Source organism: Gavialis gangeticus, unplaced genomic scaffold (assembly GCF_001723915.1).
Source record: "Gavialis gangeticus isolate Ggan-Ray unplaced genomic scaffold, GavGan_comp1, whole genome shotgun sequence".
NCBI classification, from domain to species: domain Eukaryota; kingdom Metazoa; phylum Chordata; order Crocodylia; family Gavialidae; genus Gavialis; species Gavialis gangeticus.
This window is the reverse complement of record NW_017729024.1, coordinates 11,113,660-11,124,690: the sequence shown is the minus strand read 5'-3', so window position 1 is coordinate 11,124,690 and position 11,031 is coordinate 11,113,660. Positions and strand designations below refer to the sequence as shown.

The 11,031-nt window shown below is 43.7% G+C and overlaps 1 long non-coding RNA gene across 1 annotated transcript in view; it reads right to left on the bottom strand.

Annotated features, from left to right (window-relative positions):
- LOC109297239 overlaps positions 1-10,724 on the bottom strand; it is a 116,854-nt gene extending 106,130 nt beyond the window's left edge. The window contains exon 1 of the long non-coding RNA XR_002097253.1: positions 9,994-10,724. This is a non-coding gene — a long non-coding RNA (uncharacterized LOC109297239). The remainder of the gene's footprint in view (positions 1-9,993) is intronic.
- Between the last annotated feature and the right edge of the window lie 307 nt (positions 10,725-11,031).

Sequence of the window (11,031 nt, the reverse complement as noted above, 5' to 3'; positions counted from 1 at the left end):
AAGGGAATCCTGTGGATATACTATAATCTGAAATTCAGCAAGGCTTTTGACAAGGTCCTGCACCCCCTTCTCATAAATAAATTGGAAATATGTAGGCTAAATAAACTACTGCAAGGTGGATAGATCATTGGCTCAATAACCACAAGAAAGAAAAGGGTAATGATTAACAGGTCCATGTCAGAATGGCAGGAGGTTTCAAGTAGAGTCCCACAGTGCAAGGTGCTATGTCTCAGGAGGAATAATCAAAAACACAAATATAAAATGGCTGACATCTGGCTAGATGGCAGCACTATGGAAAAGAATTTAGGAGTGTTGGTAGACCACAGACTCAATATGAGTCTTCAGTGTGATGCAGCCACACAAAAGGCAAATACAGCTTTGGGATGCATCAATAGAAGCATTAGGTGGAAGACATAGGAAGTAACAGTGCCTCTACTTGGCACTGGTTAGGACACATCTGGAGTACTGTGTGCAGTTTTGGGCTCCACATTTTAAAAAGGATGTGGGAAAGTCAGAGAGAGTCCAGAGGTAGGTAACAAAGATGATAAAGGGCTTGGAAAGCAGGTCATATAAAGAGAAGCTGAAGGAACTAAGCTTGTTCAGCTTATGGAAAAGGCACTTAGGAAGGGACATGATAGCAGTCTTCAAACAAAGAAGAGAGAAAGCACCTTTTCTCTCTTGCTGCAGAGAGAAGGATATGGACCAATGGCTTGATGTTGCAGCAAAGTATGTTTAGATTTGATATCCAGAAAAACGTCTTCACTGTTAGAATAATGAAGCGGTGGAATAAACTGCCTAAGGCAGTTACAGACTCTCCATCACTGAGGTGTTCAAGAAGAGGTTGGACAGCCACTGTTTGAGAAAGATCTAGGAGAGCTATGCCTATGTTCTACTATGGGTCTTTCCCATGTTTCTGGGCTTTGCTTGTTTCCCCCTTCCACCCTTTCTGCTATGTGTCAGGGTGTTTTTAAGCCTTCCTCAGAGGCCTTGGGGGTTGGCTACAGCCAAGGCTAGAGACTTTGATTGGAGTGTGTCAGTGCTCCTGCTGGGAAATGGTCCTGCTAGGACCAAAGCCAGTGGTTCCTGACTAGAAGGTCTTGCCACTCTTCTTAGGGACAGACCTATCACCATATTTGGGGCCATGAAGAAATTTTACCCCAGAGTCAGATTGGTATGGATTGCGGGGGGGGAAGTTGCCTTCCTCTGAAGCAGGGGGTGTGGCTCTGTACCAGGATCTCTTCAGCATATATTGACAACATCTTATAAAAGCAGGATGTTGATTCCCCTGCTTCATCTATAGCAGGTTAGGGTGTTGGGTTTGTGTTGTGTCAAGTTTGATTGGAGTCTTATGGGGAATTTAGATTATGGATTAGTATAGAATGGTTTGTATAGGGATGATCCTGCCTCAGGAAGGGGTTTGGACCCCTGGAGATCCCTTCCAGTCTTACTTCTCTATGACTCTGTGAGAACCATATGTATGTCTATCCACTCCCTATGCACCACAGCAGTTCAGTAACATGAGACCATGGCTCATTCAGGGCAAAGTGTTTCTACCAGGTTGACTGGTCCAAGGATAGAATTTTGTGACCACAGTGTATCATGGCAGATGAAGTCCAACTGGGATACGTGATTCATAAAAGAAAAAGGTGGCATCAGACACCTAAAGTATATAGGAACTTATGGTAGCTCAGGAAGATACAGTTTAATGTCTTACTGACCCAAAGCAAAAAATGTCATTGTTTACAAATTTACATAAACTTTATATGTCGTAACACTTAGATCAATCTAACCAGGGCGCAAAGGGTTTAAATCACCCAAAGAATGGTACACCTAATCTATATTAGTGCATCTGAGTAGGTATACTAACTTAGATTGATATAGGGTTAACCTGATCTAAGAAAGAGTTGATCTGATCTTACAAATGCTTGCACATTTTCACAGCACAATCCTGGGGCTGAGAGAGCCCAACATTTACCCCAAGCCTGGGGCTGTGCTGTTCACACACACCTCCAATCCTGACTGGGCTATTTTTGGCCCCCTGATCTCCCCCTCCCCAACTGTGCACCCCCTTAGGGACCCACCAATCACCCCAGTGGACCTGCTACCTGCCCAGGCCCTTCTGCCCTTCCTCCCCCTCAGATTTGCTTACATCGGTTTTCCCATGCAGTTTCCAAGAATGATGAACAGCTGCAAAGTCCGTTCCCAGTCTACATTAATGCAGCTTAAAGTAACCTGCAAGAACATAAACTAGATGCTATGAATGGCTGTATGCACTCTAGGTCTACAACTGGAAATTATTGAGCAAAAAGAGCTCTTTAAGAAAATCAAAGCAATCTTTAGCTGAACTCTTGGCAGTTGGCATAATTTAGAGTGACTAATATTCCAAATAGTTCAGAGTCAAGAGAATGACCATAGCATCTTAAAGGTATTTTGTCCATTCCCCCTGCAACCAAGTTGCTGTGCCCACTTCTCAACTGTAGCTATAAAACTAGGTGATTATGATTTTAAATGTCAACATTTCATTCATTGCAAAAAAATTAAACTTTACAATATCTTAACCTGATGTTAGTTAGGGCGCTGTTAACTTGCTTGTTTGAAAGTCATTATCACTTAATAATGGATGTTCCAGAACAAACTAAAATACAGGTTCAGTGAATTTATACAATGCTCATCAGTGCAGTGGACAGCCTTTCTACAGAGGACTCAAAGGCTGAATAGAAATAGAGAATGAACTCCTGTCTTCCACTTGAAGGTGTCTATCCCTAAATTGGTTTAAAATAAGCAACAAAAACCCCCTTACAGACTCTGTCTGTCAATCCATCACTGAATTCTCTTTCAAAATGTAAAAGAAATGGAAAAATAAAACAATCAGTTACTTGAATATGAGATGGCTGGTAAATATCTGTGTTAAACGCAACATCCCTATCTTACTCAAACTTAAATATGAACCCTGTAAAGCAGAGGTGGGTAAAATACGGCCCGTGGGCCAGATCCGGCCTGCGAGGCCATTCTATCTGGCCCACGGGGCCCCTAAAAATTTAGAAAATTAATGTTCATCTGCCCTTGGTTCCTGACAAAAATGGGCAGCCATCAGGGGGGCTGCAGCAGCCGGCAGAGGATGGGGCCAGGTGGAGCAGCAATTGGTGGACTGGAGTGGGGCATGTGGGCCTTGCTGGGGGGGTATCCCCTGCGGGGGCCATTTGGCCCCTGTTGGGATGCCGTAACCCCTGTGTGGCCATAGCTCTTTAAAAGCCAGTGCTTTAACATTGTAGATATAGCAATAAAACATTGCCCAACTGATCTCTGTCTCTCTCTCTCTCACTGTTTCTCTCTTTATAGTGGTATTTTGTTTTAATTGTGGAGGAACATGGATTTTGGGGTATTTTACAGAGTGACTTTGGGATTTTTTTTATCAGGGTTTTCTTAGTTTTCCAATAGGGAACACCAGAATTCCTGCTAGAGAGGCCAGTGGCAGGACCCTGCTTGCTCAGAGCTGGCACCTTGGACCCAGCTGGCTGTGGCTGACCTCCTGGCCCAGTTGGGCCAGGGGGACATGCTTTGACAGTTAAAAGCAAGTCACCACACCTGGAACATCTTCCGGGCAATAGTTGCTCAGATGGCCAGGCAGGGGGCACACATGGCAGTAGCGCCACACAAAAGCCAGCCCTGCATCCACAACCCACTGGCAGCTGGCCCAGAGGAGCAGGTGCCTCATCCTGGTCTGGCAGGTGTGCAGCAGGTCATAGCCAGGCAACAGCCCCCACTGCCAGACCACTGCAGTGGGTAAAGGGTGCAGGGAACTCTCAGGCTGCTTCAGCAGTCCAGCTGACACAAGGGGTAGTGTCCTTAGGTACCAATTGGCTGGGCCCCAGAAGCTCCTGAGAGTGAGTAGCCCTGAGCCATTTGCCAGGGCAGCTTTTTGTACTGCTGGGGCCAGGACAGAGCAGCTTTTTATATTGCTGGGTACAACACAGGTGCTGGCCTTGGGCTCTAGCTCCCCCTGACTACAGATCTGGGATGAGTCAGGAAGGGTTATTTTGCCCCAACTGGCACAATTTGCTCCTCAACAAACTGCATGTCCAAGCACATGCACTGGGGCAAAAAACCCCAGCTCAAATTTGCACTACTTCTATTTGAGCTGCTGCAAGCATACGTGCTTGCATGTGTGGACGCGCCCATAGAGGGTTATGTTTACCTTCTAAACTATTTGGAAATCTTTCCATGTTAAATGAAAGGTAAGCACATAGTTAAGAAAATCAAAATGGGTGCTTCATGATTCTTCAGTACACAACAAGCAGTGTCTGGAACGAAGATGTGATTGATTGATTTGCACTGGTAAAAGGAGTTTTGATTGTTTCTTTGAATAATCATATGGATAATATCCATGAGAAAGAAAACAGTGAATTTCCAGAGAAAGATCTGATAAAATGATTGTACGGTTTGTAGCAGAGGACGTTCATATTAATGAAAATTGGATAGCTTTGGTGCTTATGTGTATTGGCTTGATCATCATTTACTTGCTAACAAAATTAGAGAGGAAGAAAAACATAAGACGGTATTATTGCAAATCATTATATCTAGGAATGAAGCCACACACCCTGAAAAGATGCCAAATGTTTTAAAAAATGTAGCAGCCAATCTGTTTAACAGCAAAGGTTACTCTAAGCACATAATTTCTATGCTTCACTTTTTTACATTGGCTCAATATTGAATGCAGAGCCTGGTTCAAGGTCCCTTCCTTAATATACAAATCCCTCCAAGGGACTGGTCCTTGCTCTCTCAAAGGTTGGCTCTCCTTCCCTGACCTTTCATGACAGCTGTTCAGCACAATTGTTGACTAACAGAGGGGGGTTGAGACTGGAGCAGAAAGACCTATCTCAAAAGTTCAGCCTAGCCTGTGGAATTCATACCTTCAGGGTATAAGAATGGCCAAAGAACTGACCACAGAGCTATGTTATAAAATTCTCCTTTTTGATACAGGTTTTCTCCAATATTTTCTTCACACACATAACCCATGCATATAATCACAAATATACTTTCCCAAGCATAACGAAAAAAACAGGAAGCCTATCTCTCAACACATAGTAATGGAGGGAAGATAAGTTCACAGAACATTAGCAGACTTGAAACCCTCCCTCCATAAAAAAAGAACCCTAAATGGTTCTAGGACTTAACTGAAGTTAAAGAAATGTTATAATGTTATGTTCCTAGAGTTTTGCTGTAATGTAGTATAGAAACTATCCTTGAAAAATAGTCTCTATTTAAGCTAATAGGCTCCTGCTTGCTCCTCTAGCTTCTGTTTCCTGTCCCTACCCTGGGGGGCAGGACAGTGTGTAATACACTGCAGCTCAGAGAGCTGAGGGTGAGTCCAGAGCTGTATGTGTGTGTGGTGCAACTGTGAAAAGGGGTGCCCACATGGATACATGGCACTGTGGTGAGGCAACCACATGGGTCTGTGGTGGAGGGAGGAACTCTGCAGAGCACAGCAGGGAAGTGTCAGCACAGCATAGGGCCTGGGACACCCAGAGCTCACCCTGGTGTGGCCCCAGGCCTGCAGCCTCCACTGCTGCAACCCAAGGGGTGCACAGCCCCCAGCCACTTAGAAATTGGACAGCCCTGATCTAAGGTAAGCAACTATTATTAAGATTAGAAATTAGGTAGGGGAACAGAAGATAGAACCTAGAACCTTACATTCTAGATCATGATGGAAGGCTATCTGTTCCTATACTGTCCCTAACCCTCCTTCAAAGAAAAATCTAATACCTCCCAATTATGAAATAACTGGAGCAGGGGAATGGTTTGTGTGGCAGTGCATCTTTGGTACCTGCCACTTAAAACGTAGGAGCAGGTAGCTGCCAGGTACCTGATGATGGTAGCCATTTTCAAACATAGGCCAGAGAGGCAGCAGTCTGTGTTGAGCAGCCAAGGAGGTAATGTCAGGCTGAACTGCTCCTTGAACACCTTGGAGGTAAGAGTGAAGCTATGAGGATGGAGGAGGCCCCATTGGTCCTGGACATGACCTGAAACTGTACCCTGCCAAGATAGGGAGGCCTGGTAGAACTGCTAGTGGTGTGGCATCCCCACTTAAATACCAGGACCATGAACCCTCCCCAGTATAAGGCAGATGGGGTGCCTAAACCCCAGCCCCCACCTTCGGGTGGGTTACTAAGAGGGAGAAATGGGGCCAGGCATGGCTGCAGCCACCTCAACCTGCAGGGGTGCAAGACTCCGGAGGGCCTGGGGAGTTGTGTGGCCCCAGAGAGAGGGAGTAGTTGTGTGGCTCCTGGGGGGGCAGCTGTGGAGCCCTAGAGAGGGGGTAGTTGAGAGACCCTGAGAGAGCAGGGGTGTAGGTGAGCCTGCCTAGAGTAGGGTGCATCTTCAAGACCTGAAGAACTGGGCGCAATTCGGGGTTGAGTAGAGCTGAAGGGATGGTCTGAAGAGCAGCCCCAGGGGGTGTGTTGAGTAGGGCTGAAGGGCAGACAGAAGGGCAGCACAAGGGCCAACCCCCACAAGATTATGGTGTTGTGTATATAAAGCCCAGTGAGGGGCTAGGGCAGATTTGGCCCTCCATATGGTGAATTGGCTGGCATGACCCAGGTGAGGGTAGCAGGAAAGGCACAAATGACTGCAAGTCACCAGCCAAGGCATGATTCAGATAAGCCTCATGGCCAGAAGGGTCATTCCAGGAGAGAGCAGGGCAGAGTGGAGGGGGCACAGTATGGTCCAGCAAGCAAGAGATCCTGTGAGAGGGGGTGGAGTTTGAGAGGCCCTTGTGAGAGGGGGGAAGAGTGTGTATGTGTGTGTGTGTGTGTGTGTGTGTGTGAGCAGGGCAGAGTGGAGGGGGCACAGTATGGTCCAGCAAGCAAGAGATCCTGTGAGAGGGGGGAAGAGTGTGCATGTGTGTGTGTGTGTGCGAGCAGGGCAGAGTGGAGGGGGCACAGCATGGTCCAGCAAGCAAGAGATCCTGTGAGAGGGGGGAAGAGTGTGCATGTGTGTGTGTGTGTGCGAGCAGGGCAGAGTGGAGGGGGCACAGCATGGTCCAGCAAGCAAGAGATCCTGTGAGAGGGGGTGGAGTTTGAGAGGCCCCTGTGAGAGGGGGGAAGAGTGTGTGTGTGTGTGGGGGGGGGCCTGGCAGAGGACTAGGTTTTGTCCGGCTTGTGGCCGGGAGTATGATACCAGTGGGTGCTGTCTGCAAGGCATGGGCCACATGGTAGGGAAGGTACAGAGCTGTGGGTAGCACCCCCTGGCACTGGAGCATATAATGGGTAGTTTCCCGCATTTACCAGCAGTTTACTGTACCAGCAGAGTCGTGGCAGGAGAGATGGGATGGACTGCTCTCCATAGACAAGCTGGCGAGCCAGCTCGAGATCCAACCCCAAGTGTGTCCCCTGTCACAGTTTTTTTAACCTCATATAACTTGGGGCTCATTACTACTCTGAAACATAAGGATTTGCATGAATGTAATCATTTGAAATGTCTTATTTATTAACTTTGAATCCTCTTTCTAGCCTTTTCTTTAAATCCTTATGCCCCATTTTCTTATGGCAGTGAGTTTCACTGCTTAACAAGATAGTTTGTAAGGAAGTATAATTTTTAATTTAATTTTCTGACATCCATGCCATTCATTATTTTATATCACTTAAACGTATTTCTTATTAATTTGCTGTACTGCTATACACTGTTTAAATGACATCTCTGTTAAATATACTAGTCTTTGTCTGTCTCTATTTGCCCTACTCTGGACACTATTTGGAGTGATCAAAATTGAAGAGGAACATCTTCTGTTGTAATTTCTGCCTTTTTTATTATACTACCTCCCCCAGGTAGAAGTTTGAGCATTGGATTGCAAAACTATGCCCACATATCCCTTCTCTCCTTATCTACTTGCCAGTGAGGGTTTTCTGTACTGAGCCTGTCCTCACAGGGCAAAACTAGTCTGCTGCCCTAGGATCCAAGTAGAAAACAGATTGTGACTTTGAGTCACAATCTGGTCCCTGCTTCTCCCTTGCTTCAGGGAGAAAATAAACTGTACCACTCCTTTTGCTTACACAGCTAGCTTTCATTTTTATGCTGGACAAGTTGGGCTGAACTAAGTCTGCCCACTAGCCCGCTCACCTTCATAGGAGACAAATAGCGGCCCATTGGTGGCCACTGTCCCTCTCATCATTACTGTCCATGCAGAGTCTACCCATGTGGATAAATTGTTCAGTAGCGCAAGGGGTTTGCTCATAATGAGTGAGCACAAAAGAAACTAAAATTCAGGGCAGTTAGATTTATCTTTTACAGCTAAAATGGTATTTGTTATTTGAAAAATATCTCACATTTCTCTGAGGATCGATACCTTCCTTGCCCAGTGCATATTCTATTCCTGCTGTCTGGCTATTAGAGACAGCTATAGAAAATAAAGGTGGTAAAGGATAATGCTTTCCAGTTGCAAATTTTTCCCACCCCATTCTCCCAAAATAATCAGATTTACCCTTATCCCCACACCTGTTATGCTTTATCTGTAAAGTAAGTAAGAGATTCTGTTTCGGGGTTTTTTGGTCCACAATGGACTAAGCTGACTAAATGGAATTCCAAAAGCTCTGTCCACTTAAAATATCTTACATTGAATTCAAACTAGAGGCATAACAAGGCAGGCAAACATCTATGGCAGCAAGATGCTTGGGGGCAGCAGTAACTTCCAGCTGCTGCCATGCTGCTGCTGATGCAACTGGGCATTTTTCTCTGTCCCTCCTCCACTCCACCCCACAAAATTTGACACCCAGGACACCTGCCCAAGTCACCCCTCCCTAGCTGTGCTACTGATTCAAACATACGTGCAAAATTATGTGCTAGCCTGTGTTTATATGTTTAAAAATTCTGCATACAGAGCTATGTTGCCACACTACTGGACTAGACAACTTCCAAAAGCTAGTAAAAGTCACAGGACCATAGGAAAAAATTTGATATGTGACACTCCAAATTGTTGGAAGTTTCCTTTTTTAGAATTTGAAACAATTTTGGCAAAATTAATACATTTTCTTGAAGGATTTTTATTTCAAAAGAACCATTTTCTCTAACAAAAACTGTTCCACCAGTTTGACCAATTAGCACAGAATATATTGAGCATAGAAACTTTTTAACAATACATTTCTGTGAATTCTTCTAACTTTGATTACTATTACTCACAGAATTATGTTTCTATTTGAATGAGATGTACTAACTTCAAGTTAGTATAGACGGCTAGCAATTCAGCATGGCATATATACATCTTTTCTTTAAATCTTTTATCTTTTACAATATTGCATGTTCCACTTTTCTTGCATGTAGACCTATTAGTCTGACTTTTCAAAGCAATACATACTGTGCTTTTAAAAATAAAATCCATTCAGATTTGCAGGTGACAGCCTCATGTAAAGGGCTAAGTTCATTTTTACATGTTCTCACTGCACAATAAATTCTGGATTGTGTCTAGCTGAGGGTCCAAGAGTGCATTTAACAAGGAGACTGAACTTTTAACCTTTCAAGCTTCCAGATTTTAAAACTATTAAAAATAACTGATAGTCCTTGTTGCTATTGTTTCATTCAAGTAAAAACTAAAACTTACTGAGCATGCTGATATATGTACTCAATCAAACTGGGAGGGGAGGGGGGGCATCCCTCTAGGTTAGTATCAAGACTTACCAAGGAAGGAGATGTGGGAGAAGCCCCTGCTTCAGTTTGATTTGTAACCAGCCCCTAAATAGTGAACTTCTGTGCTTTGGTTTCAAATGTGAACTCATTCACTCATGTACAAGCTTTCAACCATACAAAGGGTTACTAGGTCACTGTCTGCCTCCTAAATTCACGTTGCCAGATCAGTTATGCTGTCTGCCAGTAGTTAGTGATTGCAAAATCAGGCACCCCTTCATAAGTATTTCAGAATACCATTTTCATTTTATGTTTATGTTATTTTATGAAGTTGACAGGAAAGGAAGCCAAGTAAGAATAGATCTCAAGAGCTCTATTTACCTTTTTGTCTTCATGCTATTATACTCTGAAGGTATAAGTGAGTAGCAGCCGTCTCTGTGTGAAGTTATAAAGTGGCATCTCTCTTTCCTCCTTCTTGGAGGAATAATATGATGAGCAGTGAACACTAGAGGGGGAGCTTAACCGTTCAGGAGAGTTAAATCTCCAGACCCTCTGGGAGAGGATCAGAGTGATACGATAGCTACTGACTTAAACAAGCAAAGTTAAGGCATGGACAGCCATGGTTCAGAAGTCAAGAGGTCAAGAATAGTAGAGAGCCAATTTATTGTCATTTTCCAAAAAGGCAGCAAATCATAAGTGGAATTGAGAAGTTTAGGGCTCTGCTTCTACCATGATGTGGTGTATTTTAAAAACCTCTCTGGAGGCAGTTTAACATGAAGAGTAGGATTACAGGGATTTTTTTTCCCAAGGACTGTCTGTCATTTAAATGTCTGAGGAATGATAGAATGAATTATCATAAAATTTTGACAAATTTGATGGCTCAACCAAAGGGGGGAAACAGACATTCCACTTATTTGGTTCTAATAAGACATGACATTTAAAATGAGTTTACATGGCAGTTAGACCTTTGCTTTCTTCCCTTTGATTCGGAAACATTTGTATGTGTAGAGCACTTATTTATAGCTGATGCTTGTCTAAGATAGGAAAACATGTTCCTTTTCAGCCTCTGCTCACTGTGTTTTAATGACTTTGTGCCTGTATTGCATATTGAATAATCATATACTTTTAATTCAAAATCTTAGCTGTTATTGTAGAATATGTGTGAATCCAGTAATATAATAATTTTAATATGTGCTCACTGAATATTTTCCTAAAATTGTTATAATTAGCATGCAACTAGGATATAGATCATATTGTTATTTTTTACACTCATTTCTTTAAGCATTCAAAATGTGAGAATAAAAGAATCATTTTTTTCTATCAGTACTGTATCTCTTTCCAAAATAAAAGCCTAACCAGCTTCTGTTTGTATGGATGCAAAGTTGCATAAGCACATATGCCTTTTCCAAGTGCAAATCC